The 11916-nt window shown below is 36.3% G+C and overlaps 1 pseudogene; it reads right to left on the reverse strand.

Annotated features, from left to right (window-relative positions):
• Positions 1-1178: 1178 nt before the first annotated feature.
• On the reverse strand, positions 1179-7059 carry LOC149187579 (heat shock cognate 70 kDa protein pseudogene; annotated as a pseudogene).
• Between the last annotated feature and the right edge of the window lie 4857 nt (positions 7060-11916).

The raw sequence follows: 11916 nt of genomic DNA on the forward strand, positions 1-11916 counted from the left end.
CAGGAAAATATTTTCATGAACTGCTTGGAAAATATAGAATAGGTCTTTTGAATCCTTCTTTCTGTTCTCCCTTAAGAAATCTTTTTATGGTTGAGATAAGGCATTGTATGCTGTTGCATTTGCTGGTTCTTGAAAACCATTCTCCACCAAATCCCAAATGTCTTGAGAAGAAAATAGGGTCTTCATTGTAATATCCCAATAATCATAATTTTTTCCATTAAAGTGAGGTTTTCGACGATTAGTCAAGCTTGTGCTTGATGTTTCCATTTCTTAGCATAAGAAAAACAACTTTCTACCTGCTGGCAAATATGCTAAAAACAATATGCCCTCAAAACAATTTTAACTGCTAGTAAACACACTTGTTTTTACACTAACATAGTTGAACCCAATACCATGTTAGAATTTTTTTTTGCAAAGTTGATTTTGCTTAACTAGACTTTTGCAAAGTTGATTTTGCGGGCAGCTAAACAGAGACTTAAAAACACAATAATTCACTCACGGCAAAAAAATTCAGAGTAAAACATAATAAGCTTGGAGCAACAATAAAAACTTAGGATTAACTTCTAATTCATGAAAAATACATTCATATGAGACTGCGGCTCATTCACCAAGTAAAAACAAGGTTTATAGAGATTTTCACTTCGCGCGTAATAATACACAGTAAAACATACCATGATTTTCTCCTCATAAACCCCCACTCTCTTTCTCTCTTTCTTATTTGCAAAAAATGACTTTTACATGCTTCTTTATCTCAACATACAATTTTTTACATTAATTCATGACATAGAAAATAATTAATACATTCCTGTTGTTGAATGTGATCACAGTCGCTCACGTGTGGAGCCTGTGCTATAGTTGCGGAATGAAAGCTTGCCCATATTTATTTAACAAAATACATTAAATGCATTAAATTCTTTGTTGCATTTCGAGAATGGTTTGCCAAGTAGTTCTGTTTTGGATTCAGTTCTTCCATCTCCAAACAAAAATGCAACTTGCAAAAATAATTCTAGCAAGTATGGCGCATTAAATTCTTTGTTGCATTTCGAGATTCTTCCATCTCCAAACAAAAATGCAACTTGCAAAAATAATTCTAGCAAGTATGGCTGCTATGAGGATGTTTATTGTGGTAGTTGGAATTATTATTTCCAACAAGTAGATGGTCTATTCAATAACATCCTTCATGGGACAGTGCTCCTCATGTTGTAAGCGTAATTCACCACCGTGTTCCTGGCGTCCTCGGACCTGTATTTCTCAGCATCATGAAACATTTTCTCAATGTCTTCCTTGATCAACCTCCCATTGTCATTTACGATGGTGAACTTGCATCGGCATCAATATCAAAGCACACCTCTATCCGGGGAACCCTTTTGGGAGCCGGAGGAATGCCAGAGAGATCAAATTTGACCAGCAAGTTGTTATCTCGGGTTCGACTTCTCTCACCCTCGTACACATGAAACGACACACTAGGTTGGTTGTTTGGGTCAGTAGAATAGACTCGCTTCTTGTTTGTGGGGATGAGGGTGTTCCTTGGGATCAGGACTCTCATATAACCATTTGCAACTTCAATCCCTAGTGAATGAGGAGTTACATCCGGAAGAAGTGCATCTCGAATTTTCTCATCACCCTCTCTACTCAAAATAGCAGCCTGCACTGCAGCTCCATATGCCACGGCCTCATCGAGGTTAATATTTTTGCAGAGTTCCTTGCCATTAAAGAAGTCATGCAATAAGGACCGCACTCTGGTAATCTTAGTAGACCCACCAACAAGAATCACATCATGGATCGAGCTCCTGACCATCATGGCATCCCGCAGGCATTTTTCAACTGTCTCCATGCACTTCTTGAACAAATCTATGTTAACATCTTCGAAAATGGCCCGAGTAATGGGGGAATAAAAGTTGATACCATCAAAGAGAGAATCAATCTTAATGGTGGACTGGGCAGTTGATGAGAGAGTTATCTTCGCCCTCACGCACGATTTTCTTAGTCTCGCAAGGGCGCCAAGGGCTATGGCATCGCTGCTACTGTCCTTTCTATACCTTCTCTTAATGTATTGTTCAATGTAGTCAACCAATCTATTATCAAAATCTTCGCATCCCAAATTGTTATCACCAGCTGTGGCTTTCACCTCAAAAAGACATCTTTCAATAATCAAAATAGAAGCATTAGAGGTACCTCCACCCAAGTCAAAACTCAGAACATTGGTCCCACCAACACTGTTAGCTTTCCAGTCCAATCCATAGGCAACAACAGCAACAGTGGGCTCGTTGATAATTCCTATAACATTCAAGCCAACAATGACACTATCATCCTTGGCTGCCTGCCTCTGAGAATCTTTGAAACATGCAGGAACACTTATGACGACCTTCCTCACCGTGGTCCTAAGATGAGCTTCGACAATTGCCTTCATCTTTGTTAAAACCATGGCAGAGATCTCCTCAGTTGCAAAATGCTTTTCCACCCCTTTGTATGTCACAATGATGATGGGCATATCACCAGCTCCTGGAATGACCTTGAAAGTCCATATCCCCACATTGCTCTGAACAGACAGATCAGAGAACTGACTTCCCATCAACCGCTTTACACCTGCCATAAGTTAACAATCCAACTTAGCTTGAAAATATAAGAATATAACAACGTACCCCATAAAGACATTCAAATTTGACGAAAATAAGAATAATGCAACATATAAAATCGTATAAATAGTGATTGACGATTATTGACTGAAAACTGTATTGTTGGGATTTCTCTCAAGTTGGTTTTCAATGGGCTCTCCGATGAGATGCTCTTTATCAGTGAAAGCGACGACGAAGGGAGTGGTTGGATTCCCATGTTTGTTGGCGATGATATCCAATCTGGCATTCTGCCATACTCCCACACACAAGTACGTCGTCCCCAAATTGATACCGATCGCCGGCGCCTCGCCATCTCCATTAATCTGCTGAATCAGCGTGGCTCAGAGAGGCAATTGGCGAAGGTCGAGAGCGAGAGACAAAAAATTCAACAAAGACACCATAAACGATCAAATCTTCCATATGACCCTTGCACTTTAAATATTTCGAAAAAAAATGTTAATACTTCCTTTGAAATCTTCAAGCAAGCGAATTTAGATAGGCCCAGCTTTTACCAGGCCTGTTTCGAGAGCATTTAGGAGAAGCTACCAATGTACCATCATATCATTGCATTTCAAATTCGACCCACTCGTTCATTTAATGGCGTTGATCATTGTTGGGACAGGCGTTCGATCATCCCTCGCGTGTCGGGCTACGGTTGTATCTCAGGTGAAATCAGATTTTCTTGGATTCGTGGCCATCTTATAAGTTATGATTATGTTGGTCTTACTGACTTTACTCGTGGTTAATTTTCATCAACCTAAAATAAATAATTTTTCATGACAAAAAAATCTAAATAAATATTATATCTTCATTGCTGCTATGAGAGAAAGTCATCATTAAAATATTTGTATACCATTAATCAAGAAATTACCATCCTAATATACTTTCGGGCGAGGAACCCTTTAGCCGGAGTGACTGATATGACCATAGATGGTTTGCCAATGAGCATTAATGAGTACTGATTGTATATATCCATTAACAAATAATTGACTTGCTAAAATCTAATGGTCAGTGTATATAACCCCACTGCTTCCACTTATTGAATGCTCATAACAAAATTACTTACTTTCAACCCCAAAAATTTACCATGTAATAGTTGTGTTCGTCTCAACGCTTCTTAAGTTGTGTGATAAAAATTATAGACATTTATGCATATACATCTTCTAAGCATATTGGTGAGGTATCGCAGGAATTTGAAAAACAAATTACCCGTTAGATTTCACTGTTTCATATTGGTGAGGTATCGCAGGAATTTGAAAAACAAATTACCCGTTAGATTTCACTGTTTCAACCCATGCAATGTCTCTTTTTACCTGTTAAATTTGTCTGTTTCAATCCATGTAGTGTCTATTTTACCTATCAAATATTTTAGTGGTCAATATCTATTTTGTTGGACATTAATAAATATATTACCCTTTAGATTTCACTGTTTCAACCCATGTAATGTCTCTTTTACCTATCAAATATTTTAGTGGTCAATATCTATTTTGTTGGACGTTATTAAATGTTATAGTTCACGGTACAAAGATAATTGGATTCGACGACTTCCATGCAGGGATAAGTTATCAATATTTTTTGAGCTTCACTAATAAACCGGGTAGTATATGTCAATTTTTGGATTTACACAAATACAAAATCTAACCATTGACATATATTGCCCCAATGCATCAATTTTACTAACATTTTTCCCATACACATAAAATAAGTTTAAAATTTTGAAATGACCATTTTAGATTTAAGTTTAAAATTTTGAAGTAACCATTTTGGATGACATGTTTTGAAATTTGAAATACCCATAACGTTTTTTTTGCAAAAAAATATTATTAATACCTTATATGTCACCATTCCATTAACTAAAGTTTCCTACTTGAAAGAGATGAAGTACTATAATAAGTGCATAATGGTGTGTAGAATGGTGTTGTTAGCAAATAAACATTAATTTCAAATCTTTGTTTGGTATGATGTGTAAAATCTTTTACTACAAAACCTTGCAATTCAAACATATATGCTTCTACAAAACTTAACTTTGAAATCTTATTAGTTTTCCTTATAGATGTGGTTTCCACTCTAATTTTATCTTTAGAATCACATTATAGATGTTAAAATTAGAATCACCTTATAGATGTGGTTATTCTATTCTTGCAATTATAACTTTCGTAATGAGCAAAGAAATACCATTTGAATTGATTTTGACTATAATGCATTGTCAATTATATGGATAATTCTACAACAATACAATATGAAAAATATTTAGAGAAATCCAAATCATCCCTTCATGGGAAGAAATCCTATCATGATTAACTTCCCTCGAGGGAGCCCTTTCCCTGAATCATCCCTTCATGGGAAGAATTCCTATCATGATTAACTTACCTTCAACGAAGCCCTTTTGTCGAAGTCACTGCTATGAACCGTAGATCCATCATGCACAAGTTGTGTACGTCTTAATGCTTCTTAAGTTATGCCATAGGGATTTATATGTAGACACCTTATAAGCATAATGGTGAGGCATTCGCAGGGTTTGGAATTTGAAAAACAAATTACCCGTTAAATTGGAATGTTTCAACCCATGTATGTTTGTTTTACCTATTAAATATTTTGTGGTCAATGGTTACTTTATTGTTATCATTAAATGCTATTGTTGACAGTAAGGTATTGGATTTGAAAGTTTTTAAATATTTATGCGTAGGATTTGGCAGACACATTGTTAGGAGTGATTTGCTAGTCAAATACAACTTAAAATTTAAGAAATCATTACTTTCTTTCTTTTAAATTTGGAAGACAGGTTGGGAGGTGTGAAAACTGTCAAATTTCTATTTTGAAATTCCAACCTTGCTTCCTGTCACCCAAACATAATTGCTACAACACCATCTCCATCGTACATTAATTCTCCACTTAAATATCACACACACACACACACACACACACACGCATATATATATATATATATATATATATATATATATATATATATATATATATATATAATTGTTCACTATTTGGCTTGACATAGAGCTTTATTAGTTTGATTTGTGCATAGTCTAGTTATTAAAGAATCATATTGATTCTATCTATGCAACAAACATAGAGTTTGTTCATTTCTATTGAGTAGGGCTGAAATTTGAAAATCAATTATCCCATTATATATAAGGATTTTCATAATTAACATACACATTTTTATGATATCAAAATTTAAATAATAAATATAAATTTTTTAATCAAACAAATTTATCAAAATCTAATCACTCTGCACCAAATATTAAATACCTTGTAGAATGAGTAAAAAGTATTGAATCTAAAATACTTTAGATCTAACAATCTTTCAACACTTTATTTTCCCTTTTTGAATTAGGTTGAGCTTAAACGAAACTAGCCTCAAAGTTGGATGAACGCCCCTTAAAATAGTTTAACACGTAATTCAAACTAAACCCTACACAACCCAATTTAACTATACTTCATGGATTCAACAACCTTTAACACTTTGCCACAATATTTATGAATCTACAACAAAATGATTAGACATTGCTGTGAAATTCTATCCTGGGGGCCAATGTGGTAGGAACACATTTAACACAGAGTAAGCTAATGGGTCGACAAAACACCCTTTAGGTTTCACACCCCTTCACATCTCGGCAAGGTCCTTCAAGTGAACAGCTTCCATCCCTCCCCAACGTTAACAACGATTAGCTCTGTCTCATTCGTTAACGTTAACAACTTTGTTTCCTTGCACCCTGTTTGGATACTCCGCTTGTGGAGCTCCCATTTGCAGGCGAGCTCGTCGGATGACACAACGGGTCACCTAAATCATGCAGCCGCACACCCTAAATTCAGGTCTTCGTCTATCTGAATTCCTTCTTGTGTAGTCGGATCAACTAATAAAAAGTGTGTGTTGACTTGAACTGTCCTCCACAGCCATCCGACCATATCCAATTCTTCCTAAATGATATGCACTTTTTTTTTATTGGTTCATAAATCAAGTTAAAGAAATGTTTTACAAACAATGTTTCATGCTCACGATCATCACTAATGCAAAAGTGATATTCTTTAATCACATCACTTGACTTGTCAGTGCTATCCGTACCATCAATGTTCAATTGTGCATGTATTTATAGAACATGTACGAATATGGACACTTGGTCTGAGTGATAATACTCTCTCTGTATATTTGTCTAAGAAGAAATGTGTAATTCTTAGCAAAGTCCACCACTGATAAGATTGTGCCTGGCTAAAATACTTTGTGAGAATTCTTAAATTCAGAGGTTTTCCACTTGGACCTGTGCAAGTGTTTGATATATTTATAGATTTGGTTTTGAAACACCCGCATGAATTGTGAAATAGGAATCTCATCCTCAACAAAGTTGATCCTCTTAGGCGTCACAGTTGAAGAAGATGGTTGATTTCCCACGACATACTCATAATGCTTCCATGTGATGGTGACATCCGACATCCTAGACTAGTTTGGATCAATAATAAATCTCCTATCGAACAACGCCAGATTACCTCAGTGCATCTTCTCCCACCTATAATTATTTTCTTATAATACAAATCTTCTCGCTCCCTTTTGCACAATATTGATGAAACAAAATCACACATTATAGGAGGAGGAGGGTCGTCATGACTATTGTTCTTGTAAAATTCCTGGAAAGTTTCATAATGAAGATGAAATCCAACATGATATCGTCAACAACACGTGTCGCAAATTGTATTAGGCATAATAAACCATGGCTTCAATTTTTGAAACATCCTTATGGATATCTTCACATGACAATCGCTTTCCTGAAATTCCTCGAATAGTGTAACTTATTTGATTTCTAAAATGTGCTTGTCATGTTCCACATACTCACCTTTAGTTATGCGATTTCGTACGAAACAAGGATAATTTTAGGGGCGAATGTTCGCCCTTTGGCGAAATTAAGGGGTTTTAAATTTTTAGTGGGCGAATATTTTGTATCATAGTACATTTTTACAAATCACCTTAAATAGCCCACCTTATTTTAAGGGAGAGGGTAAAAAAGGTAAATTTAGCCCTTGAAATTAGGGCTTACAAACTTCCATTCGCCCATTTTCAAGAATAAGTTTTATTTAAGTGAATCCATTTGCCCATTTTCAAGAATAGGTTTTATTTAAGTGAATCCTATGGGCCAAATACCATATTTATAAAAGAGGTATGGTAAATTAACAAAAATATAAATAAATGAGAGGTATGGTAAATAAATAAAACATTTTTTATATTTACTCCATAAGTCACCTTATATACATGTAAGGGTGTAAACAAATAAAAATATAAGTAAAGTGGAGGTATGGTAAATAAATAAAACATCTTTTTATACTTACTCAAAAGGTATGGTAAATAAATAAAAATATAAATAATCTAGACGTATCGTAAATAAATAAAACCTCTTTTTATATTTAGTCCATAACCCTTGTTCTATTTATGAAGGCTCAAGAAAGAGGTTTTATTTAAGTGAATCCTATGGGCCAAATACCATATTTGTAAAAGAGGTATGGTAAATTAATAAAAATATAAATAAACGAGAGGTATGGTAAACAAATAAAACATTTTTTTTATATTTACTCCATAAGTCACCTTATATTTACGAACACTCAAAAAATGGGTTATATTTAGGTGAAACCTATGGCCAAAATACTATGGGACAAATACCATGGACTAGATTGTTATTAATACCATGCAAAAAACCATTATTAACCCTAATATTAGAATTAATAAAAATAAAAATGGCACATGGTATTGACCCATGGTATTCACCAAAATGGCACATAGTATTGACCCATGGTATTCACCTGGAATGTAGCCTATTCAAATGGGGGAATTAAACCAGCATGTAGCCTATGCTAAGATTCACTAGGACTTTACAAAGTTTTATTATTTAGTGAAAGACTCACCAAGATCTTACAAGATTTTATAATTGAGTAAATATTCGCCATGCTTGGTGAGAGATTCGCAAAAAATTATATATACATATTATATTATTGATAAAATCGCCTTCCATTTTTCCTATATACCATGGATATTCGCCCATTTATTATATTTATAAATTTAGGGGGGGTTCTTAAAATTTTCCCTGGTATGAAATGCTTTCTATTTGGAATAGCATGTGAATGGTTCTGCCAAAAATGTACCACAAATGCTCTTATTCCTAGTGTAAGCCTGTCTTGGTAGGGTTGCCCGGTGATAAGATCCCAACAAGTAGATTCATGATTTTCATTCACTCGAACCTTGAATTTGGTATGCTTGTGTAAGGTTTTTCGCGAGACACGGAGAAATTTTGACATTGTTACCAAATTTTGTTGTCTTTATGTACTTGGTGCAATAATAGAAGTTGTAATTTCCCTGCGCGTACCTCAAACACCAAGTTTTCTTGATTTTCCAAGCATAGTGAATGTTTTTGATATATTTTCAGTGACATTCATATGTTTCTTCTTGCTTTTAACATCTTGGACACCCAAAATCTTTGTGGCATGTTTTATTTTCTTATGGTTGATCAACCCATGTAGTATCTGAGCTTGTGCAACAATTGAAAGTTTCTCAAAATGTTGTTGAATTATGTTATTGACATGGTCTCTAATAGTGCGAGCGTCGATAGGCTCCCCAAGGTCCTCTATTGTGCTTGCATCCATATTTTCTGCAAATGGTCCACCCCTTTCCAAACCACTGCAACTCCTTGTTAACCTGTCAACTTGAGGGGAAACAATTTGTTCTTACAGTGGTTGATTTGCTTGATAGGGAAAATCTTATTCCTCCATTGGTTGATTAACTTGACATGGCACATGTTGTTCCCGTAGGGACAATTGATCATCTCGATAGGGCACATGTTCCTCTAGTGGTTGATGAGGTCTATAGGGCACATATTGATCATCATCTAGTTGATCAGTTTGATGGGACACATATTCTCCCTCATGTGGTTGTTTAAGAAATCACCATAGGTGCAAGGTCATGATATGATTTGATAGTAGACATCTAGGTAGTAGAAGTTGACACGAATCAAGGATTCTAATTTGAAACATGGAAATAAAAGGGTTTCAATCTCAAACAAAGATGCATCGAAGAAGAGTGTACCAATAAAGGTATCGGTCCCCTTGTCAACAAAAAGGGTGATTCAGAATATGATGAAAGGTAAAATCATTCCTCCTCACTCAACAAAAATAAATTTCGAAACCCTAGGGTTCTAGTCACAAACCCTAGGGAAAAGTTAAATGAAAAATAATTTTACAGTTGGTAGCTAGGTAGTAGAGGTTGACGTGGAGCAAGGATTATAAGTTGAAACATGAAAATAAAATTGTTTCGAGCTCAGGGAAAGATGGTTTGAAGAAGAGCGCACCAATAAAGGTATCTTTCTATGTGTCAACAAAAAGGGTGATTCAGAATATGATGAAAGACAAAAGCATTCATCTTCAATAAATAAAAATGAATTTGCACACCTTAGGGTTCTAGCGACATGGAACAACGGTTCTAAGTTGAAACATGAAAAGAAAAAGGTTCTGAGCACAGGGAATGATGGGTCGAAGAAGAGAGTAGGTCAGTAAAATTATCGATCCCTATGTCAACAAAAAGGGTGATTCAAAATATGATAAAAGGTAAAAGCATTCAGCGTGTATGAAAGGTAACAAAATTTTCATGATAATGTGAATTATATGAAGCATGCACCTGAAGATGATATAATCCCTATGAAACTGTTGGGCATGGATTCCCCCCAAGGCAGGTTTTGGGGCTTAAAGCCCAAGTTTTGACCGAATCTTTTTGGTAAGAGCTCCGCGAACAGGGTTGTCCACCCTAGTTTTTGTAATGTAACATCGGCTGGATAAACCTACCCATGGTTCGTGTACCATGGGATTGTATAAATAGAGCGAGGCTCTAAGTGTATAAGATAACTAATAGAAGATAGAATAGAAGAAGAGGAGAAGTCTAAGTGATTGAGTCAAAGTGTAAAATGTGTCTGTGGGTCATAGAGTAGGAGAAGGCTCTGTAGCTGAGTGCGTAGAGGCCTAGTAGTCTGTAGCTGAGTGCACAGACCCATACAGCTGAGTGCGTGGGGCAGGTCGATTCTGTAACTGTTGGGAGAATCAATAAAGAGAACTTTTACTACATTTCTGTGTATCTTTTCCTAGTTTAATGCATGATTGAATATAATTTGCAAGTATATTGTTTATTTACTACGCGAACCTGTATGAATGCTTTTGTATAACTAATTAAAACTTAAGACATTCAAAGAGGTGAAGGTAATTAACTAGTATTGGAAGATAAGTAAGATCTCGAGTAATAGCACAGAGCGCGATGCGGGAGCTCCATAGCCCTTGGTTAGCATTGCGCAAAGGCAGTGTATCAAGTCGCGAGGAACGAGAAAGTGCGCGAAGCAACTTGCATGCAGGAACAAACGGTGGACCATTCGAACCTCTCAGACATCTCAAGGGTGCAAAAACCTGGTTCTAGTAGCCTCCCATACTACTTCAGGTGAGACCTCAGTCCATGCTCCGCGGACTGTTGCTAAAAGGGCCAGTAGTATATGGATTTGTTTGGCTAATTAACTCTGAACTTGGGTCAGGCCCCAACAAGCCAAAAAATGGTTCCATTGCTGGGACTAGGATCTGCATAGAGATGTCTGATGTCATATCACTGGAATCCGACAAAGAAAGGAATTGAAGATTGGTTGGACAGAAAGATTCACGAGTTCATGGCGCAGGAAAACAGGAATCCACGACTATCAAAGGAAGAGTGGTTAGACTGCTACTTATATACATAGATCCACGAAATTTTCTTTGCATCCTTCCCCACTGAGTTGTACGAGTGGATCGCGAAGCTAGCAAATATCCAAGGAAGGTGTAAACTCGACAAAACTATTGTGTGGACTCCAGAATTGGTGCGCAGACTAGAGGAATCAGAAGATAATATCGCACGCGTTATCGATCACTGGCTCGATAGAATCATAGGAAGATTCATCATCGAATTCATGGTAGATACTTCAGTCAGCTATAGCGAGGTAGAACGATGCTTCCTTAAGGGATCGCGAGGTAAGTACGTTAAATCTTTGAACACTTGAATTAAAATTCTACTGTGTGAAAAGCGGGTTATGCAAATAAATTGATGTTTGGGCCTATGAGGAGTGGGAGAATCTATAGAAACGAAGGTAGAACAGAACTAGAAACTAGCCCCTTGATTTCACCTCCGTGAAGGGGCGAAGAAGAGCTTGCGAAGGTCTCGCCAAGAAGTGCAATCTATCTGATAAGGTATAGAATTCCGCACATACCACCCCCACCCACACCACCACCAATTTCATCGTCTTCACCC

Source organism: Pinus tabuliformis, chromosome 3_1 (assembly GCF_031772625.1).
Source record: "Pinus tabuliformis cultivar Carrire ecotype Pingquan chromosome 3_1, CPIR1, whole genome shotgun sequence".
NCBI classification, from domain to species: Eukaryota; Viridiplantae; Streptophyta; class Pinopsida; order Pinales; family Pinaceae; genus Pinus; species Pinus tabuliformis.